At 37.2% G+C, this 27176-nt stretch overlaps 1 protein-coding gene across 4 annotated transcripts in view; it reads right to left on the reverse strand.

Moving 5' to 3' along the window:
- MICU1 (mitochondrial calcium uptake 1) overlaps positions 1-25544 on the reverse strand; it is a 230453-nt gene extending 204909 nt beyond the window's left edge. For all 4 annotated transcript variants that reach the window (XM_046026571.1, XM_046026570.1, XM_046026569.1 and 1 more), the window contains exon 1: positions 25404-25544. The gene's annotated coding sequence lies outside the window, so the exon portion shown is untranslated. The remainder of the gene's footprint in view (positions 1-25403) is intronic.
- Positions 25545-27176: the final 1632 nt, after the last annotated feature.

Raw genomic sequence — 27176 nt, forward strand, 5'->3', positions numbered from 1 at the left:
AAATAAAGCCTCAACCTAGCAGGAGAAGAGAAATAATGACGGTCAGGGCAGAAATCAATGAAACAGAAACCAAAAGAACAGAAGAATAGATCAATAAAACTAGGAGCTGGTTCTCTGAAAGAGTAAGATTGATATACTCATAGCTGGGCTTAGCAAAAAGTAAAAGGACCCAAATAAATAAAATCATGAAAGACGAGAGATCCCAACCAACACAGAAGAAAAACAATTACAAGAAAATAGTATGAGCAACTATACGCCAACCAATCAGGCAATCTAAAACAAATGATTGCATTCCTTGAGACACATAAATTACCAAAAGTGGAACAGGAAGAAATAGAAAACCTGAACAGACCCATAACTAGTAAGGAAATTGAAGCAGAAATCAAAAATCTTGCAGCAAACAAGAGCCCAGGGCCAGATGGCTTCCCAGGGGAATTCAACCTAACATTTAAAGAAGAGTAATACCTATTCTCCTGAAGCTGTTTCAAAAATAGAAATGGAAAGAAAACTTCCAAACTCTATGAGACCAGCATTACCTGGATCCCAAAACCAGACAAAGACCCTACCAAAATGGAGAATTATAGACCAATATCCCTGATGAACATGGATGTAAAAATTCTCACCTAGCCAATAGGTGACATTAAAAGGATTATTCACAACTAAGTGGGATTTATTCCTGCCTGCAAGGTTGTTCAACATATACAAATCAATCAACATGATACACCACATTAATAAAAGGAAGAACAAGAACCATATGATCCTCTCAATAGATGCAGAAAAAGCATTTGGCAAAGTAAGCATCCTTTCTTGATTAAAACTCTTCACAGTTTACAGATAGAGGGAATATACCTTAATATTGTAAAAGTCATCTATGAAAAGCCCACAGCAAATCTCATTCTAACAGGAAAAAACTAAGAGCTTTTCCCTAAGGTCAGGAACACAGCAGGGATATCCACTATCACCTCTGTTGTTCAACACAGTACTAGAAGTCCTAGCCTCAGCAATCAGACAACAGAGAGAAAGAAAAGGCATCCGAATCTGCAAAGAAGTCAAACTCTCCCTTTTGCAGATGACATGATACTCTATCTAGAAAACCCAAAAGAGTCCACCCCAAAATTGCTAGAACTCATACAGGTATTCAGCAAAGTGACAGGATATAAAATCAATGCACAGAAATCAGTTGCATTCCTATAGACTAACAATGAGACAGAAGAAAGAGAAATTAAGGAGTTGATCACCTTTACAGATGCACCCAAAACCAGAAGATATTCAGAAAGTCTACTTAGAAAACTATAGAACAATCATGAAAGAAATTGAGAAAGACATGAAGAAATGGAAAACATTCAATGATCATGGATGGAAAGAACAAATATTGTTAAAATGTCTATGCCACCTAGAGCAACACATTCAGTGTATTTGCTCTTCAGTTCAATCCCTCTCAAGATACCATCAACTTTTTTCACAGAACTGGAACAAATAATCCTAAAATTTGTATGGAATGAGAAAAAAACCCAAATAGCCATAGGAATGTTGAAAAAGAAAACCAAAGCTGGTGGCATCACAATGCCAGACTTCAAGATCTATTACAAAGCTGTAATCATCAAGATAGTATGGTACTGGCATAAAAACAGAAACATAGATCAGCGGAACAGAATAGAGAGCTCAGAAATGGACCTTCAACTCTACGGTCAACTAATCTTCGAGAAAGCAGGAAAGAATATCCAATGGAAAAAAGACAATCTTTTCAACAAATGGTGTTGGGAAAATTTTGGACAGCCACCTGCATAATGAAACTGGACCATCTCCTTACACCAATCACAAAAATAGACTCCAAATGGATAAAAGACCTAAATGTGAGACAGGAATCCATCAAAATCCTTGAGGAGAACACAGGCCACAGCAACTTCTTGCTAGAATGTCTCTGAAGGCAAGGGAAACAAAGGCAAAAATGAACTACTTGGACTTCATTAAGTCAAAAAGCTTTTACACAGCAAAGGAAACAATAGACAAAACCAAAAGACAACCAACCGAATGGGAGAAGATATGTGCAAATGTCTTATCAGATAAAGGACTAGTATCCACAATCTATACAGAATTTATCAAACTCAACACCAAAGAACAAATAACCCAATCAAGAAATGGGCAGAAGACATGAACAGGCATTTCTCCAAAGAAGACATACAAATGACCAAGAGATACATGAAAAAATGCTCAATATCACTTGGCATGAGGGAAATATGAATCAAAACCACAATGAAATACTACCTCACAATGGCGAAAATACTAAGTCAGGAAATAACAGCTGTTTGTGAGAATGTGGAAAAAGGGGAACCCTCCTACACTGTTGGTGGAAATACAAGCTGATGTAGCCACTCTGGAAAACAGTATGGAGATTCCTCAAAACGCTGAAAATAGAGCTACCCTATGACCCAGTATTGCACTACTGGGTGTTTACCCCAAGGATACAAATGTAGGGCTCTGAAGGGGTACCTACACCCCATGTTTATAGCAGCAATGTCTAAAATAGCCAAACTATGGAAAGAGCCCAGATGTCCATCAACAGATGAATAGATAAAAAAGGGGTGTGTGTGTGTGTGTTTGTGTGTGTCTACGCATGTGTGTGACAGACTACTACTCAGTCATGAAAAGAAATGAAATGTTGCCATTTGTAGCAACATGGATGGAATTAGAAGGTATTATGCTAAGCAAAATAAGTCAACCAGAGAAAGACAATTATCATACGATGTCACTCATATGTGGAAATTTAAAAAACAGAACAGGATCACAGGAGAGGAGAGGAAAAAATAAAACAAGACAAAATCAGAGAGGAAAATGAACAATAAGAAACTCTTAATGACAGGAAACAAACTGAGGATTGCTGTAGCAGAGGGTGGCGGGGGGATGGGGTAAATGGGTGATGGACATTAAAAAAGGGCACATGATATAATGAGCACTGCTCATTATATAAGACTGATGAATCACTGACCTCCCCCTCTGAAAGTAATAATACACTGTATGTTAATTAACTGAATTTAAATTAAAAAAAGACACTGGAAAAAAATCTACTAATTAAAAAGTATTTCCTAATGTAAGGTATTTTCCATTTATAAACATCATTTACCTGAATTCAACCACAATGATTACACATGTTCCATATTTCTTGAGGAAATAATTATACTTAGGAGTGCTCACAATATTTCTCCAAACAGGATGAAATAGATAAAAATATGCACAATCTTTCTTACTTGCACCCTTTCACCAGTTGTGATCTATTTATCCCTATATAGCAATGGTATGGAGTTAACAACACAGCATAGTTACTGACCTCTTGCAGTTTTTCTCAACAGGTGTTAGACAAGAAAATTAATGTATCCATTGGACAATGACTTAACTTTTTTCCTATAAATCTAGAATGGTAGTAGTTTTGTATGTATAGGATTATGATTTCTCAATCCTAAGTGTCACTAAGTGTCACTGAAATAATTTACTTTGTTCTGTGGTTCAGATGGGCAACCCTGGTTGCAAAGACTATTAGAGCTATGAAAACCTACACAGAACTAACTTACAGCATTAGGAGTAGCTAATACTATTAGTCATTACATCTTAATTTTGTACAGAGAATAGAGGACCTAACAAAATAAAAACATACATGTTAACACTGGGGTAAGACAGGTAAATGAACTACTTAAACTTCATCTTTTATTTTTTTACAGACTTATTTATCTTAAAGAGAGACAGCACTCATGCATAAGCAGGGCAAGGGGCAGAGTGAGAAGAAGAGAGAATCCCAAGCTAACTCTGAGTTCAGGGTGGACCCCGATATGAGGCTTAATCTCACAACCCTGAGATCCTGACATCTAGCCAAAATCAAGAGTTGGTCACTTAACTGACTGAGTCACCCAGGTGCCCCTAAACTACATCTTTTAAAATATCTTAAGGGATGCCTGCATGGCTCAGTCATTTAAGCATCTGCCTTTAGCTCAGGTCATGATCCCAGGGTCCTGGGATCAAGCCCCACATCAGACTCCCTACTCAGTGGGGAGCCTGCTTCTCCTTCTTCAGTTGCTCTCCCTGCTTGTGCTCTCTCTCTCTCAAATAAATAAGTCTTTAAAAATCCTTAAAAAAATAAAATAAAATAAGTTGCCTCTGCTAAACTTTATCGATCAGTTTAATCAAATATAGACATAGACATAAAATAACCATTAAGATTTTCCTGATATGTATATAATTACTACAAGAGAGAGTATACTAAAATCCTGATGGTAGTTATAAAGAAAGGCCAAGATTAGTCTCTGACCAAATTCAAACACAGGAAGCTCCTAAAAATGAAATATTAAAATAATACCACCTTAAAGTTTATTTGTAATTAGAGTCTAAAAAACAATTTCAGTGCATTCTACCGAAGAAATGCAACCCTATTCCTTCTTTCTTTTCTTATTGATTTTCTTCTCTTTTTTCTTCTACTCATATTCATACCTTAAGCTTACAAGTCTTTCCAAGGAACTTTTAGCCTCACTTACAGTTCTCAACACTAACACATCCTAAAAATTGAGTTTCCTGTTCTATCATCCATGGTCAGGTTTCTAAGTCAGAACACAAAGGAAACATCAAATGCCCAATCTTCACCCTTATACAGAGCTTTTGCTAGGTAAGTGGAAGTAGATGGTAATCTAAATCCCTCCCTTCATCTTTTCCTGCCTTGCAGCAATCATCTTAGCCTTCTGGTAAACAGAAAGCATTCCTTAATGAAAAAGAGAGAAGGGAGCAATGATGTGTAAAAAAGCAAAGTACACTGGACTTAGAAGTCTTACTTTTAAAGATTTTTCTAAAAGATTGTATTTATTTGACAGAGAAAGAGCACAAGAAGGGGGACCTGCAGAGGTAGTGGGAGAAGCAGGTTCCCCACTGAGCAGGAAGCCCAAAGATGTTAGGCTCTATTCCACGACCCCGATGCCATGACCTGAGCTGAAATCAAAAGTCAGGTGCTCAAACTGACTGAACCACCCAGGTGCCCCAACTTGTTAGTCTTAAATTCAAACCCCAGCTATTCAATTTAAATTCTGGATATTATCCGGTTTCAATTTTCTTACCTATACAATTAAGGGAATCAGGTTACAAAGTCTCCAAAAGTCTATCTAACAATCTGTGATTCTGTGATGTAAAGGTTGAAAATTCACAGAAATATCACATTACCTATCCCAAATTCTCAGAAGCCCCAAATTCCCAAAGCCCTTCAGTTCTCCCATACTTCACTCTTCTCCTCTAACCCAAACCTCAACTTCTACCCAGGTAGGTGCTACTACTCACTAGTAGCACCGCCTTCCCCATTTTGGTAGTGAGAACCAAAAATGTCTCCATACATTGGCAAATATTCCCAGGACAGTGCAGGGTGGCGAGGGATTAGGCCTAGCTGAAAACCACTGTGCCAGAGCATAGAAAAGAAAACAAAAACAAAAACAAAAACAAAAAACAATAGGAGTATCTTCCCTACATTCTTGCGATCCTTAGTCAAAAAGAGGAGTTTCCCCTTCTCAGACTCTAGATGCCTACTAGTGCCAGTGCCACCACTGCCTTATAGATGAATCTGCATTTCCCAGAATTTTCTATCATCATAAATTATATACAAAAAGCCCAAATAAAGAATGGACAGGTGATCTGAACAGACACTGCATCAAAGAAGATACATAAATGGCAAATACGCAATTGAAAAAATACTCAATATCATTAGCTCTTAGAAAAATGATCATGAAAACCACAATGAAACACTACTATACACCTACTGGAATGGCTAAAAAAAAAATACTAAAACTGTATCTGACAATATCAAAGATGCAGAGCAACTATAACACACTGCTGGAGGGAATGAAAGATGATATACTCCAAGACACTCTAGAGATGAAAACTCAGGTTTGCACAAAAACCTGTACATGAAGTGTTCGCAGCTGTTTTATTCATTCTTACCAAAGTTGTAAATAACCTAAATGATTTCCAACAGTTGAATGAACAAACTCCAGTACATCCATACAATGGAAAACTACCGAGTAATCAGGAATGAATTACTGACATGCTCAACAAGAATCTAAAAGATATTATGCTGATGAAACATAATCAGTTTCAAAAGGTTCCACACTTTTATGAGATTCTGGAAAAGTAAAACAGTAGCACTGGAGAACAGATCAGACTACCAGAGGTTACAGGTAGGTAGAAGATTTGACTACAATGGAACCACACAGAAATTTTGGAGGGGATATCCTGTATCCTGAAGGAAATTCTATATTCTGTGTGGGACGGTCATACAAATCCATACACATGCTAAAGCTCAAAGAAATGCATAGCAAAATATAAGTCAATGTTATTGTATACACAATTTTTAAAAATATAAGATTTTTTTTTAAAGATTTTATTTGTTTATTTGACAGAGAGATATCACAAGTATGCAGAGAGGCAGGCTGAGAGAGAGAGAGAGAGAGAGAGGGAAGCAGGCTCCCTGCTGAGCAGAGAGCCCAATGTGGGACTCGATCCCAGGACCCTGAGATCATGACCTGAGCCGAAGGCAGAAGCTTAACCTACTGAGCCACCCAGGCACCCTAAAAATATAAGATTTTAAAGTTCTATTTCATTCTTCTATATCTGTATTTACTATAGATAGTAGTAGTCTTTTATCTTTCTCATCTCCATCAAGTTTTGCTTAAATTCAGATTTAAATAAAGTAGTAAGGCAATAATTTGTGTTGCTAAGCTCTAGGCAGTTTAAAATAGTATAAAAAAAATGTTTCTGGGGCGCCTGGAGAGCACAGTCGGTTAAGCATCGGACTCCTGCTTCAGCTCAGGTCCTGATCTTAGGGTTGTGAGATCAAGTCCTGTGTCAAGCTCCACACTCAGCCATCTGCTCAAGTTTCTCTCTTCCCCTCCTTCTGTCCCTTCTGCACCAGTGCATGCTCGCTTGCTCTCTCTAAAATAAATAAATAAATACATCTTTAAAAAATAGTAATAAACTGTTTCTTTGGCATTCCTGTTAAACCATTTAATGATCATTGTGTTTTTTATTTTGAGAGGCAGTTCTCTACAAAATGTTTGTTTTTCCCCTAGTGACTGGTTTAAATTATCTACTTCTACCGATCTCAGGTGATGAAAATATACTTAAGGAAACATTAAGTAGCTCTAAGAAGGTAAATAAAGGTAAAAACCAGATAGGATCCCACATCTAAGTCAAAGGCCTTTTAAAAATTGTTATTATTGGGGTGCCTGGGTGGCTCAGTGGTTTAAGTCTCTGCCTTTGGCTCAGGTCCTGGGATCGAGCCCCACATCAGGCTCTCTGCTCAGTTGGGAGCCTGTTTCTCCTTCTCTCTCTGCCTGCCTCTCTGCCTACTTGTGACCTCTCTGTCAAATAAATAAATAAAATATTTTTAAAAATTATTATTATTATAAATTATAAATAAAGGCACTTAGAAAATAAATTATTTTCAGATAGTCTTATAAACAGGATAATTTATATATATATATATATATATTTTTTAAGATTTTATTTATTTATTTGACAGACAGAGATCACAAGTAGGCAGAGAGGCAGGCAAAGAGAGAGAGGAGGAAGCAGGCTCCCTGCTGAGCAGAGAGCCCGATGCGGGGCTCGATCCCAGAACCCTGAGATCATGACCTGAGCTGAAGGCAGAGGCCTTAACCCACTGAGCCACCCAGGCGCCCCAATTTTTACATATTTCTTAATCATAAATGTTATTTTGACCTTGAATGCTGGTTCTATCTTGCTAAAGCCAAGAAGTATAAATGATATCAGCCATTAAAATAAAGTCTAGTTTGAAGAAATAACTAGTACACAGAAATAAACTAGTACACGGTTCACCACTTTATACTTTTCTAACAACAGGCCCAATCTGATCTGAACTAGGAAAAGCCATACAACAATATAAGCTTCAGAGATGTGCGAACCCAACACATATTGTACTAATAAACATTTCCTCACATACTGGATGTAAGGCTTTTCTGGCCTTCCTTATGGCACCTGAAGTCTTTTACTAAGAATACAATCATTACTTTGTGTATTACGATCTCTCTATATTTAAATATTAAATATTCTTCTATCAAAAGAAATTATTTCAAACTATTTTTGTAAGTCACAGTTTTCTAAACATTATGCTAATACATAAACTTCTATTTCCACTGTCAAGCAGCCAAGTCGATACCACCATCCTATCAAGCTTGGATTTCTGCAATCGTCTCCTATACTGACTCCTTGCTTTCATTCTGTACATTAGCCAGAGTAATTTCTTTTTTCTAGAATAATCTTTAAAAAATGCACATCAGAGGGGAGCCTGGGTGGCTCAGTGGGTTAAAGCCTCTGCCTTCGGCTCAGGTCATGATCCCGGGGTCCTGGGATCGAGCCCCGCATTGGGCTCTCTGCTCTGCGGGGAGCCTGCTTCCTCCTCTCTCTCTGCCTGCCTCTCTGCCTAGCTGTGATTTCTCTCTGTCAAATAAATAAAATATATATATAAAAAAAAAAGCACATCAGAAATCTCCAAAATAGAGGCACCTGGGTGGCTCAGTTGGTTAAGCACTGGATTCGATTCGGGCTCAGATCACAATCTCATGATCCTAGCATCAATCCCTGAAACAGGCTCCTGCTCAGGAAGGAGTCTGCTTGTCCCTCTCTCCCTCACCCCTACTCCTGCTTGCTAATAAGATCTTTAAAAATAAAAAATAAAATAAATAAAAACCATGATATTCTACTTTCCTAGCCTACGATCTTTGTTGCCTGAAATAACTCCACTTTATTTTATCAACCACGCAGTACAATGAGGCTTCCCCATTCTAATTTTTTAATAAAATTTCAAATATTCAAAGTAGCAAAAAAATCCCTGATTCTGAATTTAACAGCTGAGATTTAAGGTATAATAAGGAAGACACATATTTTTTTTCCTTCTGCTTTCAATCTGCTTGCCGAGTAACTTCAGGTGACCTCTGCTGTCACCTGAAAAAGCACTTGTCAAATTTCATTAGTCTCTCCAAACACTTTAATCTCTCAATTAAATCCCATATATTTGTCTTTTTAGAAATCTGTATTTCTTGCTTTGTTTTTAACAAAAGAGCAAATAATATAATAGAAATTCATCCATTACAAAAATAAATAACCCACATAAAAAAATCATTTAAGAATCAAAACATTAAAATGCTGGTGTTAACTGACAATGAAAAAAAGAAACTGAACAGGGACAAAAAGATTTCTTTACAGCAGATAAGGAAGAAAACTAGGAAATGGGATATATGTGGTTTCTTCTTAAAAGCGGGGTGGGGGGGGCACCTGGGTGGCTCAGTGGGTTAAAGCCTCTGCCTTCCGCTCAGGTCATAATCCCAGGGTCCTGGGATCGAGCCCCGCATCGGGCTCTCTGCTCAGCAGGGAGCCTGCTTCCCCCTTTCTCTCTCTGCCTGCCTCTCTGCCTACTTGTGATCTGTCTCTCTGTCAAATAAATAAATAAAATCTTAAAAAAAAAACCTCAACTTCTACCATTTAAAAGAAACACAAAATAGGGGCGGCTGGGTGGCTCAGTGGATTAAGCCGCTGCCTTCGGCTCAGGTCATGATCTCAGGGTCCTGGGATCAAGCCCCACATCGGGCTCTCTGCTCCGCAGGTGAGCCTGCTTCCTCCTCTCTCTGCCTGCCTCTCTGCCTACTTGTGATCTCTCTCTCTGTCAAATAAATAAATAAAATCTTAAAAAAAAAAAAGAAACACAAAATATAAATCCTAAAAGTTATAATGAATTGCCTGACTCCTCCCCAAAGAAGATATACAGATGGCAAATAAACATATAGAAAGATGCTCCACACCATCTTTTCCCATATGTCCTCAGGGAATGTTTATTAAAATACTGATATATAATATCCACCAGTTATAGTAACCAAAATACGGAACACAGACAATACCAAAAGCTAGAGGGATGTGGAGCTAAAGCTTTAAAACTGCTTTAAAATTTATCATATAGCAAAATTAAGTTTTTTTCTCTTGGTGTAGTTCTGTGAAATTTAATATATGAATTTGAATAATATAGATTCATTTTACTACCACCATAATAGGATACAGAAAAGTTCTCAATGCACTCGAGCTGTCTCTCTCTCTCTCTTTTTAAAAATATTTTATTTATTTGAGAGAGAGAGAGTGAAAGAGAACGAGAGGGCAGAAGGTCAGAGGGAGAAGCAGACTCCCCATGGAGCTGGGAGCCCGATGCAGGACATTCTGGGCATTCTGGGATCGTGACCTGAGCTGAAGGCAGTCGCTTAACCAACTGAGCCACCCAAGTGCCTCATGCTGTTTCTGTATAGTCATACCCTCCACCTCTGTTTCTTGACAGCTTACTGATAAGTTCTCTATCCATAAGTTTTTCCTTTTTAAGAATGTATATACATGGAATCTTACAGTATGTAATCTCTGAGTTTGAGATTCATCCAAGTTGTTGCATGTATCAAGAGTTCATTCCTTTTTAAATGCACTTACATTCCATTGTATTGTTATGCCTTGGTTTGTTTATCCATTCAGCTAATAAAAGATACTCAAGTTGTTTCTAGATTTTGGCAATTAAAATAAATGTAAAATTCAAATACAGGTTTATGTGAGCACAAGTTTTCATTTCTCTAGGGTAAATACCTACGAGTAGAATTTTTGGGCCATATGGTAAATACATGTTAAATGTTAGGAGAAAATGTCAAACTGTTTTCCAGAGTGGAGGTACCATTTTGCATTCCCACCAGCAATGTATAAAAGTTTCACCTGTTTTACATTCTTCCTGCATGTAGTATTGTTAGCAATTTTTCTTTTAACCAAATAGGTATATAATGGTATCTCATTGTGGTCTTAATTTGCATTTTGCTAATCGCTAATGGTGTTGAATACCTTTTTATGTGCTCATTTATTTAGGAATAGAGCTGCTAAGAACATTAAATTACAGGTTTTTTTGTGTGTGAACATGGTTTCATTTCTCAAATAAATAAATAAAATTTTAAAAAATAAAATTAAAATAGAAGAAAAACAAAAATATAAAGTACCTATGAATAAGTCTAATAAAAGATGTGCAAAAATTGATAGAGAAAATGTTAGACATCATTGAAAGACCTCCTTAAAGGAGACCTAAATAAATGTAAAATCATGTTAATAAACTGAAAAACAAAATTTTGTAAAGATGGCAATTCTCCCCAAACTAAACTACACAGTCAATGCAATCCCAATGAAAATCTCGAAGGGATTTTAGTGGACCTTGACAAACTGACCCTAAAATGAATAAAGAAGTACAAAGGACCAAGAAAAACTAAGACATGCTGGCGGGTGGGGGAGGGGAATGACACACCCAACTACAAGGCAGAAGAACCTACTCTAACATTAAAACTAATTACAAATCTTAGTATCTAAGACAAAGTGATATTGCCACAGAGGTACAAACAGAATAAAAGAAAAAATTGTAAAGCCTTAGGACTTCAAGCATGACAGAAGTACAATACCAAATAAGCAGGACAAGGAAGACTTCCCAATAAATGGGCCTGGAACATTGAGTATACATAGAGAAAGAATGAGATGAATTCACAATACACAAGTTATCAGTTCTAAGTGGATTAAACACTCACTATAAAAGGAAAAACTGTGAAGTTTCTAGCTGATGATATAAGAGAACATCTCTATGACATTAGAGTAGGGGGAAAAAATACAAAAAATAGAAAAGACTGATAAGGCATATTAAAAGCAACCATAAAAACAACACACAAGGCATCATAAGGTACCATAAAAAAAGAATATAAAAGACAACATAAAAAACATTATTGGGGCGCCTGGGTGGCTCAGTGGGTTGGGCCGCTGCCTTCAGCTCAGGTCATGATCTCAGGGTCCTGGGATCGAGTCCCGCATCGGGCTCTCTGCTCTGCAGAGAGCCTGCTTCCCTCTCTCTCTCTCTGCCTGCCTCTCTATCTACTTGTGATCTCTCTCTGTCAAATTAAAAAAAAAAAACATTATTAAGTCCAGAGAGGGACAAAACAGTTGGTACACATATAACCATCAAAGGACTAACAACCAAACTTTATTAATAGTTCCAAAAAAGAAAAAAAAAAATTGAGGGACATCTGGCTGGCTCAGCCGAAATAGCTTGTGACTCTTGATCTGGGGGTCACGAGTTCAAGCCCCACAATGAATATAGAGACTACTAAAAAATAAATAAACTTAGAAGAAAAAAAGAGAATCACAAAATTAATTTTGGGAAAATTTGCATCCCTCCAAAAATGCTTTACAAGTAACAAATGGAAAGTCTCACAAATGTAATGTTAGTAAGCAAATCATGAAGAATATATATAGTTAGATTTCAACTATACATGGCTCCAAAAAAGGCAAAACTAATAAGGTATTTAGTGATACACATATATCAGGATTATCACCATAATCGTGGGTAGTGAACTGTCTCCTGAAGAGGGTTCTGATTAGGAAAAAGCAGATAGGGGACTTCTGGGTGATGGGAATGTTTTTTGGCTTGAGTGATGGTTACCTACATGGTTCACTCTTATAATTATTCTTTAAAGTATATATATGTTTCATATATCTATATGCAATATAGATAATATAAAATTATTTTTCAGTGACATGCAACCATTCAAAAACCTGTTATTAGGTCAAGATAATCTAACCATACAAAAGCATAAACCTAAATGGTTTATTGAAACCATGTCCCTATTTGTAATCTGCTAATTAGCTAATTCATTCATTGCTAAATCTCTTTGCTTTGTCCATAAAGCTTTAACATGGGAATGTATCATAAAAGTACCAGTTGATTAAGCCTAACTCTATAAAAGTCAGAGACTGACTGAAGAGCAAATTTTTTAAAATAAGGAAAATATAAAACTTTGATCAACCATACTGCATTATAAACACCACAGAACATGGAGTTCAGATACTTTACAGGCTTCCCCATTAAATTAAAAGCTCTAAATCCTACTGTGATATAGAAATGATATGTGAAGAACAAAGGAATCAATATTTAATAACCATGTTACCTTGCATTTGCAGAGAACTCTATTTTATAAGTGCTCCAATGAATATTCTCTCATCTGTACTACACTTAATTTTCAGATATGGAAAATGGGGCACCAGGATTAAAATGAACAATAATTCCATGTCAGAACTCCACTGTGGGTCCATGATATGTTACTCAGAGTCCCGTTCAACAGCAAAGAATTGATCAGTGCGATGGACCAATGTGTAAGAATAATATATATATTTCTGCCAAAGGAAGTCTGTTTCTGCATAAATAACAATTTCAGTGGGATTTCTTTTTAGTCTTCACAGCAACAGACATCTTTATAGATATTCCTTTATAACAATGTCTGTATTTATGTTCTCTCTAGAAATGAACCTGCCAGGCTGACAGCAATATCAGGTATTTCACTGCATAGTGTCCTGCCTTTTTTACCTTTACTCAAATTTCTATTTCCCCAGGTACTTCTTGTTTTTTTTTAGATTTTTCCTTACTTACTTGAGATGTTATTTTCAACTTTAGGATTTAATTAAAGAAAAATCAGATTGTAAATTAAAGCTTTACTGAACACATAGGTAAGTTTGTATTGCTGCTGTGTATTTTGTTTTGTTCTCTTTTGTTTTTATAAGCTGAGGACCATAAAGTTGTGTCAAGGTAATCTAGCTAATTCATTAATTCTAGATACTAGAACTTACTAACTTGACCTCTTACTAGCCATTAATTTGTCAGTCAGATTTGTGTTTGTTACACTTCCATAAAACAGGGATAATAACACTCACTGCAGATGTCTGTAAGGAGGATTAAATGAGAAAAATGCTTGTATAAAGTTGAGCACAGTGTCTAACACAGTAAATTATGAACAAATATTTGTTTGGACGTTAATTAACAGGTGCTGCTGATGGTGATAATTCAAATAAAAACTGTATTATGTAACATAAATTCACTAAGACATCATATAAATACATTACACATAAATACCTTCCTTTTAATGCAAACACTTAATTAAAATGCACAGTAAGACTCTAACCATAAACCTTGCTATTCTAATCCAGGAAATGAACAGAAAAAACAAGTATTAGAGAAACTGAAATCTTCGTACACCATTGATGGGAATGTAAAATGGTGCAGCTGCTATGGAAAACAGTACGGCAGGTCCTCAAAAACTTAAACACAGAATTACCACAGGATCCAGCCATTCTACTTTGGAGAATATATCCAAAGGAACTGAACGCCAGAGACTTTAAACAGCTATTTGTACACCCATACTCATAGGAGCATTATTCACAATAACCAAAAAGTACCCTTCAACAGATGAATGGATAAACAAAAAATGGTTGATACATATTATTATTATTCAGCCATTAAAAGGTGGGAAATTCTGACAAACTATACAACATGGATGAATCTTAAGAACACGATGCTAAATTTTAAAAGTCAGTTTCAACAAAATAAACACTGTATGATTCCATTTATATGAGGTACCCAGAGCAGTCAAAATTACAGAGGAAGAAAGCAGAATCATGGTTACCAGGGGCTGGGGCAAAGTGGTAATAGACAGTTACTACTTAATAGATGTATTTAATATATGTTTGCAAGTTCTGGAGATGGATGTTGGTGATGGTATTACAAGAATCTGAATGTACTTAATACCACCAAATTGTACACTTAAAAGTGGTTAAGATGGTTAATTTCATACTGTGTGTGTTCTACCACAATAAAAACAATTTTTTTTAAAAAGGAAGGATATTCTGATACATCCTACAAAAGGGATCAATCTTTAAAGACATTATGTTAAGTGAAATAAGCCAGTCACAAAAAAAAAACAAAACAAATAATGTAAGATTCAATTTATATGAGGAACCTACAGCAGTAAAATTCATAGAAATGGAAAGTAGACTGAAGATGCCAGCGATCAGTGAGAAAAAAAAAAGGAGAGTTACCATCTCCTGGGTATAATGTTCTGTTTGGGAAGAAGAAAATGTCTGGAAATGATTGGTGGTCACTGCTGCACAACAATGCATATATACTTAATGCCTCCCAACAGTACACCTAAAAATGATTAAAATGGTACATTTTTCAAAACTGTTATAAAATACACATAAAATCAACCATTTTATCAACTTTTTAGTATACAATTTAATTACTTTAAGTATATCCACCACATCATGGAATCACAACACAACCCAAATTTTCAGAGAACAGGGTAACTATATTACATCATTTCTCAAATTCTGGATTTCTGGATTTATCTAGTTGCTTCCTCCTACTATGGTTTAAATGTTTCTCCAGTCCCTTTATTTCCTATATTCTCAAATTACATCTAAAAGCATGATTAGAGGGGCACCTGGGTGGTTCAGTCAGTTAAGAGTCTGACTCCTGGTTTCAGCTCAGGTCGTGATCTCAGGGTCATGATGAGACTGAGCCCTGTGTAGAGCTCTGTACTCAGAACAGAGTCTGCTGGAGATTTTCTCTCTCCCTCTCCCTCTGCTCCTCTACCCACTTGCTCCCTTGCTCTCTCAAGAATAACTCTTTAAAAAAAATAAAAGCATGATTAATGTCAAATTAAGTACTTTTAGCAAGAATTCTTCATAGGTTATTTTGTATATTTATGAACTTTGACATATATTTTCTCCCCCAATGTCTAATTTGCCACTAATGCCATCTAGCATATCTTTCATCTCAGAAAATTTATAGTTTCTGTCTCTTAAAGTTTCATTTTGGTCTTTTTCTTTTTTTTCTTTTTAATTAATAAATTTTATTTTTTTAAAAGATTTTATTTATTTGAGAAAAAGAGCATGAGCACGGGGAGAGATGCAGGGCTCAATCACAGGATCCTGGGATCATGACCCAAGCCAAAGCCAGACGCTTAATTAAATGAGCCACCCAGGCACCCCAATAAAATTTTTAGAGCATTTTTAGGTTCACAGCAAAATTGAGTGGAAGGTACAAGGAGTTTCCCCACTTACTGCCTATCCCTGCACATGCACAACCATGCCCACTTCGTTTTGGTCTTTTTCTCATCTTCCATGTTTCTATTTAACATATTCAATTTTTCCAGGGGGACCTGGGTGGCTCAGTTAGTTAAGTGTCTGACTTCTAATTTTAGCTCAGGTTATGATCTAATAAGGGTCCTAAGATCAAGTCCCAAGCAAGGCCCTGCGGTGAGCGGCGAGCCTGCTTGAGATTCTCTCTCTCTCTCCCTCTGTCCGTCCCTCCCCCTACCCCTGCTTGTACACTCTCTCAGGGGGAAAAATATTTTTTTCAATCTTTCTTCTAGTTTCTTAAGCATATGAAATACAATTATAAAAACTGTTTTAATATCCCTCTCTACTAATTCTATCACCTGTCACTTGTTAGGTTTTGACTGACTTTTTTTTTTTTATCATAGGTCAGTCAAATTTTCCTGCTCCTTTGCATGCCTAGTATTTCTGATTGCATGCCAGACACTGTGAATTCTACCTTGTTGGGTGTTGGTTATTTTTGTTTTCCTCTATATATTCTTGAGCTTAGTTCTGAGACATAATTAAGTTTCTTGGAAACAGTTTGACCCTTTCAGGTCTTGCTTTTAAGCTTTCTAGGTTGGACTGGAACACCTAATTTTATCCCACTACTAAGACAAAATCCTCCTGAGCAGTCTACATGATGACCTGTTAAGACATTTTCCACTCAGGCTGGTGGGAAAAAACACTATTTCTGCCTTTGCAAAAACTCTGAGAACTGTTATATGTTCTTTTCAGGTGGTTCTTTTCCTAACTTCGGTAGTTTCCTCACATGTATGCAACTGATCAGTTCTCAGCTGAATACTTGATTGGAAGATTCCTTTTAACTTTCTCATCTCTAGTATTCTGCCCCACAAACTCCAACTGCCTTGACCTCCCCCAGACTGACTCAATTCAAGAAGACCACTGTGCCCTCTGCATGGAATCTCCCTCCCGGCTCTACAGCTGGGAGATTTTCCAGGCAGCAAAACAGAGCAGTCACGAGCTTACCTCGTTTGTTTCCCATCTCTCAGGGATCATTTTCCTTTGCTGTACAATGTCCAAAATCTAGGAAACCACTGTTTTGTGTCTTTTGTCTGTCTTTTAAGCTGTTTCAGGCAGGAGGGTAAATATGGTTCCTGTTATTCCTTCTTCACCAGAAATGGCTATTAAAACCAATTTTTCTGTCCCTTTTATTCTTATGTCTTTGTGAATTATTTTTAAGCAACTCTCAGACATTCTATCATTTCACTGCTATATATTTTAGTATGTATCCAAAAATATGGACTTTTCCTTCCACACAATCATGCCACCTTTACACTTAACAAATTTCACTTTAATTCTTTGGTATGTTCTAATATCCAGTCTCTATTCCAATTTCTCCAACTTCCTCAACAAGTAGTTTTCTTTTAAACATCTGGTTGTTCAAAACTCTAATGCTAGCATTTAATGAACACCACTCTGTGAGGGGTACTATGTTAAATGCCTAATATCTGTTACCTTATTTAATCCTCTATAACCCCTGTAGTAAATATTATTACTCCTATTTCACCAAGGATACCACAGCTCAATGCTTTTAAGAAATCTGCCTACAGTCAAAGTCAATAGAACAGAGGAAAGCTTGTCTGGTCCCAAAGCCATTGTTCTTAACCATTATGATTCACTGCCATCTCGGGAATTATTAGGATGGAAAGTCAGATGTTATCAATGCTGAAGTTAAAAATCAAATTCTGAAATTACTTAATTTAAATGCTATTATAGATCCAAGACCTGAAAAAAATGAGCAATGCTGCTTTATTTGAAGTGTACTATAATAAAATTCACTTGATAATTTTTTTAAAATACAACTTTCAAATCTAAAAGCAGGTTTAATTTGAACAAAGAATATGATTGAAATGAATATTAACTATCATCTGAAACTAGGGAATGTAAGTTCAAGTGTATGTTCTACAACAGCTCTGTCAAACAGAATGTGTTGCAATGATAGAAATGTTTTATATCTATTGTTCAATACAGTAAGCACTAGCCACATGTGGCTACAGACTGTCTGAAATGTGTCTACTGAAACCGATAAAGTGATTTTTCAATTTGAGTCTTAATTAGCATAAATCTAAGTTGTAATTATCAATTCATCTGTCTCTACCACTAGACTCTGAGCTCCTTAATGAATGGAATGTTTGTCCTGTCTCTCTCTCCAGTGCCTTGGTATATATTAGAAAAACACATTTACTGATGTGTGGTAGAATATGCGGATGGAATTTACTAGATGTGTCCAAGTAAGTTTTTTAAATATATCAGGCTGATACAGGTTACAATATACAGATTTAATCTACTGGATTACATCTATTCTGATATTAAAGCAGATGAAATATCTTACTCATATATTCACCAAACATGTTTTGAACTTACACAAACTACAGGCACTCCTTTCCATGTTCAGGATATTTTGATGAATAAGACCTGTTTGTGGCATCAAGAATCACTCCACCTCATAGAAAATAAATGCAATTGTTCCAGAAAATAAGAATACTTTTAAAAGGTAAAAAAATTATTATGGGAACCACCAAAAAAAAATAACCACTTGAAGGTAGAGGAAAGTTTTACAAATTGAAGAACAACTCAATCTAGTTTAAAGATGAACAGCAGCTCACCAGCTGAAAGATGGCAGGATGCTGGTGAGGCACTCCAAACACAACAAACAGCCTATGCAAAGGCAAAAAACACACACAAAAAGGCATGGTTTGCTGGGAGAAGCAAAAAGTAGTTCACTATGACTAGAACATGAGGGAAGCCATGGTAGAGTTGTAAGAGCTAAACTAGAAAGATACATAGTTGGTCCACAAATTATGATGGTGTGACTTAGGATTTTTCAACATTACAATGGTGTGAAAGTGATACACATTTAGCAGAAATCGTACTTCTAATTTTGAATTGTGACCTTCTCCCAGGCTAATGATACACAGTACAATACTTTCTCCTGATGCTAGGCAGTGGCAGCAACCGTAGCTCCCAGTCAGCCATGTGATCACGAGGATAAACCACCAGCACTTACAACCATTCTGGACCCTTACAACCATTCTCTCACTCTCAGGATTCAGTAAGTTACATGAGATATTCAACACTTCATTATAAAACAGGCTTTGGTTAGATGGTTTTGCCCAGTGTATGCGAAAGTAAGTGTTCCGAGCATGTTTAAGGTAGGCTAGGCTAAGCTACGGTGTTCAGTAGGTTAGGCGTATTAAATGCATTTTTCGCTTGTGGTTTTTTCAATTTACAATGGCCTTATCAAACATATACCCATTATACGTCAAGGAAGAGCTGTATTAAAGCAAATTTTAATGCTCTTTATGTGCCATGTTATAGAATGCTCACTTAATCCTAACAGGACAGTAAAGTACTGATGTTTATTTTTTTTAAAAAGGAAAAAAAATAGCAGGCAGATTGAATCCCATTACTCAATGAACAAACTTCAAAAAGCAAAAGCAAAATGATAAGCAGTGCTTCTAAGAGATACCAAGTAATTGTTCAACTCTGACCAAGCAAGGTATCAGGATAGGCCCTTTAAGGTTTTTTTTTTTTTTATGATTTTATTTATTTATTTGACAAAGAGACACAGCAAGAGAGGGAACACAGGCAGGGGGAGTGGGAGAGGAAGAAGCAGACTTCCCACCAAGCAGGGACCCCAATTCGGGGCTCGTTCCCAGGACCTTGGGATCATGACTTGAGCCGAAGGCAGACGCTTAACAACTGAGCCATGCAGGCACCGCAGCACTTAGTTTTCAATGACCAACATTAAACCACCTTGAAGAGAAATGTAAACATTATTTGTATACCTGACATTAATTATGGGAATATACTTCTCCAAGACTAAAGTTTCAATTTTCTCATAGTCAGTAAAACCTACCTTGAACTTATTAGCAGCCTAAGAAATGTTTACAATTTGCAAAAAACTAATTCTTAGTTGCGGGGGGGGGGGATTAATCCATTTCTACCTATTTATTTTCTCAGGGCTAAAGATGGCTAAAACAGAGCTAAATAGAACTAAAGTAGGGCTAAAACACTTCTCCTCCCAATATAGCAATTACCATCTTCCCAATGCCAGATCATTAACTATATTTAATGTCTATCACTTCTGATATATAACTATCACAGTATAAGTGATATATATATCACTTCTGATATATAACTATCACAGTTATTCAATTTCACAGTTGCTTTTTTGTTTTTTCAAGTCACATTCCAAACTGCTATCTATCTCTTCTACCTGCAGGTGCCCGATGTAACATGTTCTTAAAGCATTACTTCATGGAAGTATCTCCCTGAACTTATCTTTAAAAATAAAAACAAATCCATTTTTATTATTTCTGCCTACTACCACAAGTCATCATAATTTCTGATCTGAACACCCAAGGTACTCAACACCTAACTCCCCTTGTATAGTCAAGGAATGTGAGACCTTCTATTAATATTAAACTTTCCTGAGCATTTATGCAAAAATCTCTCAATACATTCCTCCAGGCTAATAGTCGTCACACTTGGGCCAGGCAATCTTCAAATACTTGGACAGTCCACCACTAATTAAGTAGTTCAAACAAAGTTTTCTAGTTAATTGCTATATGTGCAACATGGTATTAAAAATCTGCTAAAATTGTGACTTAGTCAGTTAAGTGACCGACTCTTTTTTTTTTTTTTTTTAAGATTTATTTATTTGACAGAGAGAGAGAGATCACAAGCAGGCAGAGAGGCAGGCAGGAGAGGAGGAAGCAGGCTCCCTGCCAAGCAGAGAGCCCGATGCGGAACTCGATCCCAGGACCCTGAGATCATGACCTGAGCAGAAGGCAGAGGCTTAACCCAAAGGGCCCAAGTGACCGACTATTGATCTCAACTCAGGTCTTGAGCTCAGGATTGTGAGTTCAAATCCCACACTGGGTTCCATGCTGGGGGTGGGAAGCCTGCTTAAAAAACAAAAAACAAAAACAAAAATACAACCCTGCTAAAATAAAAACAAATCTGAAGAAAGAACAACCTGATTAATTCCTTAACACCTATATATACATTTAAAATCCTAGGGCTAAACATTCTGAAACTGGGGAGATAAAAAAGTCTTTTTAGACACTATTTCTTGTTGTTGTTATTATTAACAATTACATTCAGTAAGAACCTACTATATCCTAGGCACTTGGCATACATTAAGTTACTCCTCACAAGACCCCTATGAGATAAGTATTATTATTTCTATTTTGCAGATGAATAAACTCAAATTCTGAGAGATTAAATAACTTGCTCAATATCAAGAAGTGATGGAATTGGGTTTGAGAATATAAATCTGTCTAAACTAAAGTTTGTGTTAGTAATTAAGTTCAAATGTCCACTGAATTGAACTACTAACATTTCTTTTAAACAAAATCAAGGCAGTGGAGTAAACAATGTTACTTTAATTATATTTTCTCTTAAAATGTAATGAACCATCAGAATAATCCATAAAGATACAAAAGCAGGCATTAATAGCAACCAGAGTTTTGAAGTTAATACCCAGTGACATCAAGTTATGACAATTATCGCCATTTATTTTTCATAAAACGATCAAAATGAAGTGGTTTCTATACGAAGATTTTTAAATACATAATAATTAAAAGAATGAAGCATTCAACCATAGTAACTACGTATACTTAAATTACTCAGAACATTTTTATTTACTATTTATAAACTGCAATTTGTTAATCAAGTTTACCCACAGTAATAAAAATATTTATCAATAAATGATTTTAACAAACAGGCTAAATACACAATATATTTGAAGTTAAAAAAGCCAAATACTCCAGAGCACTAAACATATAACAAATACATGCTACTTGAAGAGTTTAAATCTCCAAGTTCCATTAGTTAATAGACATTTTTTAAAAGACATTAAAAAAAAAAACACTCAAACTGTAAAATGCAATTACTTTATATTGGGAAAGGAAAGCAAGTTCTCTAAATTAAAAAAATACATGTAAAATTATTTCAGTGAACATATGTTGTTTTGTCTGGCCAGCAACCTTTCTCTCCTCTCCAGGAAATGACACCTCAGTTTTCGTAAAGAGGAACCATACTGTAGTTGCCTACTCCTTTTTTTTAAAGCAAACTCTATACCCAACACGGGCTCAAACTCACAACCACAACGAGAGGGGGATGCTTTACCGACTGAGCCTGCCAAGCACCCCGATGTTGCTTACTCTTAATTCATGTGGTTTAAAACTGTAAGAAAAAAATAAAATAAAACTGTATGCCTCTATCACACTATGGTGAGAACAAGAGCCAATCCTAACCACACAAAGCATTCCAATACATAAGAGACTGCTTCTAGGATGGGCAATGACACAGTCAGGTTAATGAAATTCCTGCAGTAGTCTCTTGGAATCAAAGAGAAAGGGAAGTTCTCTCTCTTTTGGAGTTTCTAAGGTTGTAGGAAGTAAGTCTGGTGTTATTAGTATCATCTCTCCCAAGGAGTTTTACTTGAGACTCTACTTTTCCATATTGATTCCCAAATATCCAAAAGGGACTAGTGGTTACCTGCTGGTAGGGGAAAAGATAAACTAGGATTTTGACTTTCAGTGTTATATTTTCCATAATGTTTCCATTTTTCAAAAACAGGCACAAACACTTTTATAATAGGAAATATATTTAAAAATACTGGCCCTGTGTTTTCTTCTTAAATATGCTCAGATACCAGTATTTAATGTCTTAAAAGCATTAACAATTTTATCATAATTTTCAAAGTGTAGAGAAAATCTATTTTAAAAGAATAGATTTTTCAGTTGGCACAAAACCAAGCTATTTTTGTTTTGGGGGGCGGGGGGGTAGTTGCAAATCAAACTTTTAAAAAAAAATTGGTTCTCTTAAAAAAATGGTTCTTGGGGCACCTGGGTGGCTCAGTGGGTTAAAGCCTCTGCCTGCGGAGGATCCCAGGGTCCTAGGATGGAGCCCGCATAAGGCTCTCTGCTCAGTGGGGAGCCTCCTTCTCTTCCTCTCTCTCTCTGCCTGCCTCTTTGCCTACTTGTGATCTCTGTCTGTCAAATAAATAAATAAAATCTTCAAAAAAAAATTAGTTCTCTTTTTAAAAGGAATGTATTAAACAATTCTATATGGGAATAAATTGGTTAACATCCAGCGAGTGTTACAGCCACTATAAAAATTACTCACTAAAACTTAAGATTAAAAGTGACCAAATTAGGGTGCCTGGGTGGCTCAGTGGGTTAAGCCTCTGCCTTTGGCTCAGGTCATGATCTCAGGGTCCTGGGATCAAGTCCCACATCGGGTTCTCTGCTCGGCGGGGAGCCTGCTTCCTCATCTCTCTCTCTCTGCCTCTCTGCCTACTTGTGATCTCTCTCTATCAAATAAATAAATAAATAAATCTTAAAAAAATTTAAAAAAAAAAAGTGACCAAATTAGGAGGAGGGGTCTGGGTGGCTCAGTCTGTTAGGCTTCTCACTCTTAAGCTCAGCTTAGGCCTTGATCTCAGGGTCATGAGTTCAAGCCCTGAGCTGGGCTCCACACTGATCAGAGAGCCTGCAGAAGGAAGGAAGGAAGGAGACCAAATTAGGCTTAATAACTTTATCAATTACTTTAGTCCTATAATTCTCAATAATATAAAACCTGAAAGGTCAGTGAAATCTTTTAGTTATAATTATTTTACATAATATTGCACTATGGGAGAAGTTACATACCATCGTTTCTTCTGAAATATAGGGAAGTCAGTCTCTGGGAATGTAAAAGGTCTACTGAATATAGTAAATAGTCTATAAATTATAAAGGAAAATAGCAATACATGCTTTTTTTTTGTTCTCTTGCTTTTGTTAGCTTCTATCACTCTTTCCCTTTCTCCCCAAGCTCAGAACCCACTCCTGAATCTTCTCTTTTTGTTAGTATTACTCTGTTTTATAATCTTTGGACACTTAAAAGACGCCAATGACACTTTCTTGACATAATTAGATGGCCAGAGTGATGTTCTTTTTTTTTCTTCAAATTTTTAATTAAGTTCTAATTAGTTAACATACAGTATTGGTTTCAGGAGAAGAATTCAGATTTATCACTTATATTCAATACCCAGTCCTCATCATTACAAGTAGCCCATCTAGTCCATTCCCCACCTACCGCCCCAACGCTCAGTTAGTTCTTTAAGAGTAAGAGTGAAGTTCTTAAGTCGAAGAGATAATGACCTATCAAGGGTGAGTACAGAGAACAGCTGGAGGCCAGAGGCATCTTCTTACAAACGAGTGGCAAGTTCTAAAAAGTTTTTAAGATAAGGTGATACTCAACCAGCTCATTACTTTGTCCAACACCACAAAGACAGCATGTTCGTCGTCCTGGGCAATACCTATGTCTCAAGATGCAGATGTTTTATTAATTGGTCATATGGTTTAACTTAACTCTAAACCTTAACCTAACTCTAAACTTTAACTCCCCCACATCTATCAAACCCCAAATTGATTTACTTTGTCTGCAAACTCTTCTACTGCTAGGTCACTTGCACACATGACTCAAGGAACGCTTTAACATGAACAAAGGTATATCCAAACCACCTTAGAAACTGAAATAAACACATTTATAAAAGTAACAAAGACAATAGATCTTTCCAGATACAACAGGGGGAATACTTTAGTCCCTTAGCCACAAAACGGGTATTCTGCTTATGTTTACAAATACCTACTTTTCAGGCATCTAAAGGGGAAGAAAAAGAAATAAACCCTGATTGCAGAGACAGCAACTTAAGAACAGCCCGTTTTAAACTCTTCTCTCAACATTCACACAGAGCAACACTCGGCTCATTCTCAAACATCCTACGGTGGGCCAGGATGGGATGGTGAGGGAAACTTGACCGAGGCTGAGAACGAAAAGACACTGGAAAAGATAAAAACTGAACTGTCCAAGAAGGCTGCACTTTGTTTTGCTCCTTCGGGTCCCCACTGATTTTCTACTTTTTTTTTTCCGATTTAATGATTAACATTTCTACCCATCAGAGATCTAAGCGTAAACTCCGATCACCCACTTCCATCCACATCCACAAATCCCAGCGGAACCAGTCCAGTCCACCCGTGCGTCTTTTGGGTTGCCCAAGAAGCGAGAGACGACGGCGGTGTCCAAGTGAACCCTGCGGTTGGAAGCCCGGCACTGAAAGATCTCCCGGGACAGCGAAAAGGGACGAGGTGAGGTGAAGGAAAGCGGAGGACGGGAAGCAGACACGACTAAGGACTCTTCTCAGGCCCCTGAGCTGAGCGTTTGAGCTATGCTGCCAGACCCGAGAAGTCGCCGGAGCCCAAAGCCGGCAAACGGTCGGCGCGGGAGGTCAGATACCTTAAGCTGCTTCGCCCTGACTTCCCTTTCGCCTTCCCTAAAAGGCTGTACCTTCACACCCTTCAGAGTCCAGGACTCACCTGTCCGCAGCAGGGTTGCCAACGCTCTCGGGTCAAAGCTGCCCGCCTCTGACAATCATAGAGATGAAAAACCAGCGGAGAAAAACCTCCACCTCCACCGCCCACCCTCACGTGACTCTCCAGGCCGCTGGGCCTGTTGGGATAGTGGCGAAATACTTGTGGGAGGGGCAAGGAGAACCCCTCCCGCGGGCCCCGCCCCGGCCTCGGGCCCCGCCCCGGCCTCGGGCCCCGCCTCCTCAATGTTAAGGCGGGAAAGCTCCTAGAAGCTCTCTGCCTTTCTCTTTGCTCCTCTCCTTCCAACACACGTGAGTGTACACAAAAAGTTTGTTAAATTGAATTTTTTGTGCCTGCTGCGACCTTATTGTACCCGTTTATCTGTTGACTAAACATAAAGGAGTCAGTGAAAAGAAAACGACCACAGTGAGTTGGGAATTTTTCCTTTTGAACTGTATTTAGGTTTAGGTTTCTAGTAAAATTTCTGTTTCCTGACCTTGAAGTTTCTTTGCATTTAGAAACCTCCCCACTTCCTCTACTCTGTGGGTTTTTCAGCTGTTCTCTTTGCAAAGTAACACTGTGGGAGAGTTTAGCCCCTAAGCTACTAATAACGTGTTTTTCTCCGAAGTTGTTGCTGTCAGAAGTGGAGATGGAAAAGGATCGTCTCTCTTGCTATAGAAATAGAATAAAAATATTTTGATAATGATACCAGAGGGCTTTCAAATAAAAAATTCCTTTTCGGGAGTTTCCTTAGCAGAGCTGTGAAAAAGGCAACAACCATAGAAACGAAAGGCGGCAGACAACTATCACTGGGTTGAATTGTGAAGTTAAGTTTAACTATTTTCTCCATTTCTTCTCAGAGAACCCTCCCTCCGCACTAACCTAAGAAAAAATCATTGTGTTCATGCCACTGTGCTAGCACTTTACTCACAACCCAGTGTTTATTTACAAATACCCTGTGGGATGGATAGTTTGTATTCAGTTGCAGGTGGGGAAGCTGGCTAAGACTCTAGGCAATGCTGTAAATTCTGCAACTGGGACACAGTTCTGATCTGGAGGACACCAAAGTCTGAACTGGTAACAGTATTCTTGTCTGTTGTCCTCTGGATCTACCTGTCATACGGGTTTTAGAGATATTTGCTTATTTGCTTCTCAACCGTCAAAATAACATTTTCTGTTTCTCCATTTAGAGCCTGCTCACTGTTAAATGAAAAATCTGATAAAGAAATCTTTTCTGAACACCAGCACCTCAGTTGGTTAAGCATGGGCCTTGAGTTCAGGTCACCATCCTGGGATTCTGGAATCAAGCCCCACTTTGGGGTTCCTGTTCAGTGGGGAGTCTGCTTCTCCCTCTCTCTCTGCCCCTCTCCTCTGCTAGTACTCTCTCTCTCTCTCTCAAATAAATAAAATCTTAAAGAAAGAAGTGAAGGAAGAAAGGAAGGAAGAAAAAGAAATCCTTCCCCATTTATTAGTAGGCACTTATCTTGGTATCCTTACCAGGCAGCATGTTTGTTAACTCTCATAATGGAAATTTCAAGTTGTGTTACAGATTACTATGGAACATCCTGAAGGTCCCATAAAATTTTAAGTAGTAGCTAAGTCAACCATTTCTCAGAACAAGGAAAAAGGGAAGTTAAATCATCATTACATAAATATTGAACAAAAATCCATTAATAAGAGTTGGTGTAATTTAATCTACTTTTAGGCAATATTTATCTATGTAAAACTGAATGTAGAAACATAAACCACTGGTTCTCAAACTTTTTGGTCTTTATAGAA

Source organism: Meles meles, chromosome 13 (assembly GCF_922984935.1).
Source record: "Meles meles chromosome 13, mMelMel3.1 paternal haplotype, whole genome shotgun sequence".
Taxonomy (NCBI): domain Eukaryota; kingdom Metazoa; phylum Chordata; class Mammalia; order Carnivora; family Mustelidae; genus Meles; species Meles meles.